We start from the raw sequence: 7219 nt of genomic DNA, 5'->3' as shown, positions 1-7219 counted from the left end.
AGGATGGCCCAAAGCCTTGGGACCCTGAACCCGCACAGGAGACCCAGAGGAGGCTCCTGGCTTCTGGCTTCAGATCAACGCAGCTCAGACCACTGAGGCCACTTGGAGAATGATTTAACCGATGGGGGATCTTCCTCTCTGTCTCTCCTCCTCTCTCTATATCTGACTTTATAAAGAAATTAAATGCATTTTGTACGAAAAGAAGAAAGTTCAGCACTCCATGAGTTCATTGAGGTAAAGTCAGGTGTCAATAATAATGATACGCTTTGGAATCTGATTAATGTTTTATTGTTGTTGATTACCTGATTTGTTACAGGCTTAAATACTACTTATCAAATGCTAGTTATTTTCTCAACAAAAACAGCTAAAAACTATAGCTGTTTGTTTCAATGGAAGAATAATTTTAATATCTGTGAAAGAATGGTTTATTTTTGTAAGTTAATCTTACATATCTTTCTAATGCATTCTGGTCATATAAACTTAAAAGAAATGACAATAAACATATTTCCTAAAGTGTAAAACAGATGAAAATGATGCATAACTTTCTAAGGAAATTACTGTATAATTCTACAAAATAATTAGTTTTGAAAAAGGTCACAAACATAATGATCTGCCTCATGCTAAACACTGGGTTTATGCCTTACAATTACTCATTTAATCTTCACAAGCACATTTTAAGTATATGCTAGTTTATCATCCTATCTCTAAGCAGAGAAATGGACACAGAAACGCAAAAAACCTTGCTTCATGTCACAAAACAGTAAGATAAACCTCATATCCAAAACAGTTCTTATGTCAACTAAAAATATGTTCACTTAAATATTAATTTGGAACAACTGAATATTTGCATATCACTTAGGAAGAACTATCTTTATTACACAAAGGATAAAGTATATCTCTTTAAGAAATATCGTGCTTTTTTGGTACATGCTCACTGTGAAGGAATCATGACTGGATATGAACTGTACTACTGCAACAATATAGAAGAATCCAACATGGGGGGAGGGCGTAGAGAGGGGTTGGGGGACTACCAGAGCCTATGAATCCATGTCATAAAATGAAATTTTAAAAAAGAAGAAATAATGTGTTTTTCAAAAAATTGAGTCATATAAATTTTTAATAATAAATCTGAAAACTATATAACATAAATAATAACTTTAGATTAACCATATTTTCACCACTCAGAGAAGACTACTGCTAACCTTTTCATGCATTTTGTTACAGTAATACTACATTATTTTGAAATAATAATATTCAATTTTACTCCAGTCAGGAGGAATAAAAGAAAAGGATTTTCTTTGAGAAAACAAATGTCCCCTCAGGATGTGTTTCAATCACACTTTACATTCCAAAAAATAAATATCTATGTGATCTTACCTTCGAAATATTAGAGATAAAGAACTGAGGTTCAGAGTAATAATTTTCAGAGGGTCACAAAGCAATGTAGTGGTAGAATGAAGACTAAAAGTTCTAACACTCTGCCAGCTGTTCAGTCCTTTAGGTGTCTTTTCTGAATTTCTCAGAATTTATAGTCTGTGATCTGGATTGATCTACAGGCAAGCTTGTTTTGTATTCGCCTCCAGCCATTTCTTATATACACATGGCCCCTTCATCCAACTAAATGTTTGACTTTTTAAATTATCTCTTCTCTCTTTTCAGGCTACCCTCTACCAGCTGACACAACAGAAGGAGCCAGATAACTGGGATTTTTCAGTGTATTCACTCACATATCCTTTCAGCACATTTCCCAAGCACAGACCATGGCTGGGTTCTGTCGTTGGCACTATCAAGGCAACAATGAATCAGACTGACAAAGTCTGTGTCTTTGTATGATTTTGTATTTGTGACTTCTGAACTATACCCAGAAGTAGTAAGGCGATATTCTGATATCAAACATCCAAGTTGTTGACAGTCCAAAAGAAGTAGGTTTGGTGTCCCTCACACTGAATCTAAGCCCTCTGGTAATGATAATTCTTAAGTCAGTTCAGAAAAGGTTTTTATAGGACCTATAGGCTAAGCATTGAAGTTGCAGAAATTTAGGAGTCAAGAAATAAAATTTATGGAATAAAAAAATAAATTTAAAAAGAAAGATAAAGAAATAAATGAAATTTTAAAAATAAATAAAAAATAAAAATAGAAAGGGAAATAAAATGTAGTCCCTGCTTTCAAGGAATTCCTGGTCCAGGAGAGAAAATAGATGAGTCTGAGAAGCAGAGAAGGACCACAATTCATGCTTCTTGAGTCCATTTAGATGACAAAATATCTACTACAACACATTTTTTTCTTAAAACTCGAAAATACTATATTTATTCCCACCACCTATTCTCCCTACCGAACTCCCACACTCATTTTTTTAGGGGGGAGGGGAAGGAATATAAACACACTAATCAGGTTGAATTTATTTCCTTTCCAGAGGAAGTCTGCAATTTGACTATCACAGGGGCACTTCCTGCAAACTCTGGGGAGTTCAAGTGGACTGCAGAAAATGAGGCTGGGACTGCAATTTCTACAGCAAAGCTCTTTGCTTCCCCAGATAATAACTCTTCAAAACCTTGTTCCAATTCAATCCTGAAGGAAGAGGAAGACCATTTCTATCTCAACTGGTTATTATTAATCATATTTTTTCAGAAGAAAATGAAGTAGAAAAATTAAAGAGTTCTCTGAAGTTACCCATGAACAAATCTTCAAAACTGGCTTCCCTTCCTTGGAACAATGAAAGTGGCAACAAAAATGCAAGCAATCATTCCATAAATATTTTGCTGATTCGTGAACTGGCCAGTCACAGTGAAGAGGAGGCCCAAGAACCAACAACGGATTTCTGCACCACCAACAGAAATGCCTCTAAGCTGTGATCACAACGGTAAGAACAAGCAGACCCAATATAACTTACTCAACTAATATTCTTGGTTCTATAGAGGGGACATAAAAATAAAGACAATGAACTAAAAGATTTTGATTTTAGAGATTGACCAACCAGAAACAATATGCAAAGTACATAGTGAAAACTCAATAAATACTAGCTACCATTGCACTGAGTGCTCGCTCCATGTGCTGGGGTGTTTTTTTAAATCAGGGTCAGTATTCATATCCAGTAAGAGTCTATAACTGTGATTTCTGGCTTGCTCTCCAAGGAACCCTTTAGCTTCTGGGATCTCTAATTGTCTATACAGTACCTACATTTATAAAAAATTTTCATTGAGCCAAAGAAAGAATGAGTGTGTGAGACTACAAATAAAATTGCAGTTTATTCAATAAACATTTATTAAGCACATTTTGCATAGTTTTTGATCTCTGTGTTAGGCCTGTTTTGGGAATATGGTCAGTAAAGAAATCTAAAACTTTTCTCTATGAGTATCTGCATTTTTAACAGTGAACTTTAAAGCTTTAGAAGAATATGAATTTATAATCCAGTATCTTTCACAAGAGATTATCATCTTCATTAATATACTCATCTTACAAAGAGAACTTGTGGGCAAAATATGTTCATAAATGTTAACATGCTTTTACTGAGTGTCTATTATGATTTATACTGTGCTAGGCAAGATAAATAATAAATAATCTTTCCTTCAAAAACATTTTGATCTGGTTGAGAAGCAATATTATGCCCATATTAGTCCTTTGCATATATGACTTTCCATTTAATTTGAACCTCTCTTCAACTGTCTTCTTTATGTTGGTAAACCAATATTACATTCATAGTGTAGCTAGCTATTTAAGTTCAAAGTTGAAAGATTCATTTATTTTTATTGCAAAGTCAGATATACAGAGAAAAGGAGAGACTGAGAGAAAGATCTTCCCTCCGATGATTCACTCCCCAAGTGACTGCAACAGCCAGTGCTGCGCCAATCTGAAGCCAGAAGCCAGGAACCTCCCCTAGGTCTCCCACACGGGTGCAGAGTCTCAAGGCTTTGGGCCGTCCTCGACTGCTTTCCCAGGCCACAAGCACGGAGCTGCATGGGAAGTGGAGGTGCCGGGACTAGAACTGTCGCCCATATGGGATCCCGGCACATTCAAAATGAGGACTTTAGCCGCTAGGCCAACGTGCCAGGCCCAAAGTTCAAAGTTTAAGCAACTTGTCTACAGTTATCCAACAAGTTTGGGTCAAGTAGGCACTAATACTCAAGTATCCAAAACGGATAATTAAAACGTTGATGTCTAAAAATTAGAGATCATTAGCCAAATTCATGTTATCATTTTGACCATAACTATAAACCCAATGGAATTTGTTGTTATTTCTTGCTTCAGAAGAACAAAAAGATTGAGTCAACAGGCAGGCATTGTAGCATAGCAGGTTGTTGCTGCTTGGGATGTTCACACATCAGAGTCCCAATTTGAGTTTTGGCACCTCTGCTTCCAATCCAACTTTGTGCTAAGGCACTCCAGAAGGCAGCAGATAATGGTCCAAGTGCTTGGGTCCCAGCCATCCACATAGAAGACCCAGAGTTTTAGACTCCTGGCTTTAGCCTGGCCCAGCCCCAACCTTTGCAGACACTTGGGAAGTGAATCAGGGATGGATGACTGTCTTTCTCTCTTTCTCTGTCACTATGCTTTTTAAATATATACATCTTTTATAAAATGAGTAAGTCAAATGCTAGACTGCATATTTCAAATTACGAATTGTATAGTGGGATTCCTCTTCACTGTATGTCCACGTAGAGCTTCAAGTATCACGGTGAATTAAGGGTAACTTAAAATAAAGCTTTACTCCAGTCCTTTCATATGTCATGTGACATTTTTTCTTCTCAGTTGATACAGCAGAAATAAGTTTCACTACAGACATCTGATCTTTTTTAGAAGAAGCACACAGCACCATTTTTTCTATTTTAATAGTCAAGGGCTGTGTATGAAGGAAGAATAATAACAGTTAAACAGTTACCCTACTTACACTGATGACAATAGAATAAGGAATTCCCTTACCCCGCAGGAGGAAAGTTCTCAGTGAGATAGTAATTACTACATTGTGTCAGGAATTATTTACCAGGAGCCCTTACTGATAATTTAGAGAAAAAGAAAAAGTTGTCTTTATGGGCAGGCTGGAATAAGGATCACTACTTGGCACATTAATGATCCTTTTAATCTTAAATTTCTGTAATTTTTTTTCTTATATAACACCACACCATTCCAATAGCCATGTTTGTGAGAAAACATAAAAAATATCCAAGGAGTGGTATTTGGTGCAGCTGCTAGGACACTGCTTGGGATGCCCACATCCCTCCCACACTGGAATTGCTAGATTGAAATCCCAACTCCACTTGGATTCCAAGGTCTTGCTAATGTGCAACCTGGAAAGCAGTACACAATGGCTCAAATTCTTGGGTCCCTGCCACCCCCACAGAAGACTTGGATTTAGTTAGTTCCTGGCTTTTAGTTGGCTCACTTGACATGTGGACACTTGAGGGATGAACCAACAGACGGAAGATTCCTGTTTTTTCTCTTTCTCTTTTTAGTATCTCTTTCTCTTCCTACCCCTTCCACAACCCCTTCTCTTTCTGTCTCTCTCTCTGTGTCTCTCTCTGCCTTTCAAGCAAAATTAAAATAATTTAAAACAGCATTTATAAAAGCAAACCAAACATATAAGGTAGAAAAACATTCACCATAGATTAAATATAGACTCTGACCTGCTGAGAACTGTGTCATAAAAGAAGACTTACTTGCCCTAAATCATCCCTGATTCCTTTGGAACAGCAAGAACTTTAGCATAGTCTTGATATACACTGATGCCAAACAGTAATCCACATTATATCTTACTAACGCTTAGAAAAAAGAGGCAAATGTCGACGGACAAAGAGTAAGAAGAACTAAATTCTTCCTCAGCCATGATAAATACAGAACTTGCTCTGGACAAAACTGAGGAATAAACTCAATTTATTCTGAGAATCCTTCCTAATTGTGTGCTGGTATGTATATCAAACCGCTAATACTAACAGATCTCAAATGTAGTATCTCCTCTTTTTTTTCAAGATTTATTGATTTTTATTTAAAAGCAGATTTACAGAGAGAGGAGCAGAAAGGAAGGGAAAAAAAAAGAAGAAATCTTCTACCCTCTGGTTAGCACCCCCAAATAACCACAATGGCCCAAGCGAGGCTAATCCAAAGTCAGGAGCCTAAAGATTCTTTTGGGTTTTCTATGTTGGTAGAGGGACCCAAGGACTCGGGTCATCTTTTGATGTTTTCACGGGCACATTAACAGTGAGCCGGATTGGAAATAGAGCGGTTAGATTTCAAACTGGTGCCCATATGGAATGCTGGCACCACAGGCTGAGGCTTAACCTACTATTACTTTGGCCCCACTGTATCTCCTCTTTCTTAACCCAATCAAACCCTTTTCTCAAGGAGAACCAAAGCATGGTCACACATACCACATTCAAAATGTTTAAAACAGCAGCTTGCTCATAGCAAATGCTTTATGTGCTGGTTCTTATTATTTTATTATATAACTTATATTTGCACTGTAAGTCTATTTTAGATTAAAGGACTCTGTTACTAGAATTTGAATTACCAGCAAACAGATGCAGGATAATATTTTGGGAAATTCCTGAAATAAGACTGATGTAGGCAAACACCTACTCATCAAGCCTAAATAAATAGTTTTCTACCAAGTAATGTCTACATGCACTGACAAAATTACCAAACCTGATCACCTAAGAAAGTCACACCCACATGGTCAGAAGTAAAGGATTTTATTTGGTTTCTATATGCTTAAATATCTCCTCTAGGGTACCTGCCCATGAAGGAGAAATAAGGCCATGAAACAGATGATTCTACTCCATCAGTCTGGTCCTCATGCCACCCACTCCAACCCAACATCTGCTAAGCTGAAGTTTCTTCTTCTGTAAGTATTTACTTCCTGCATAAAAATGGAAACCTGAATACTATGATGACCCACAAATTAAAATAGAAAATAACCTGTAAATGTTAGGAGTAAAAGCACATTAAAGAAAGAACATTAGTCCTTAATTGCACAGATTGTTTATCCCGTTGTTTTTAAGTGTTTCAAAACTCTTTTAGAATAACAGTGCTAAACAAAAGGGACATGTGCCAGAAAGATTCAGACACCTTGCTAAAGAAACTAAGTCATGTTTTTCACCTCCCATTGACAGGCCACTGTGACTGTGCTCTCCTGCCTTTGCCCAAACCACACTCCTTCGTAGAACAGATTGTTTGACTGATACTCCACTTCCACTCTCATCAAGAAAGAAAAAAGCCTTCACATGAAGAA

The sequence above is a fragment of the Ochotona princeps genome, chromosome 19 (assembly GCF_030435755.1).
Source record: "Ochotona princeps isolate mOchPri1 chromosome 19, mOchPri1.hap1, whole genome shotgun sequence".
Taxonomy (NCBI): domain Eukaryota; kingdom Metazoa; phylum Chordata; class Mammalia; order Lagomorpha; family Ochotonidae; genus Ochotona; species Ochotona princeps.
Note: the sequence above shows the minus strand (reverse complement) of the source record.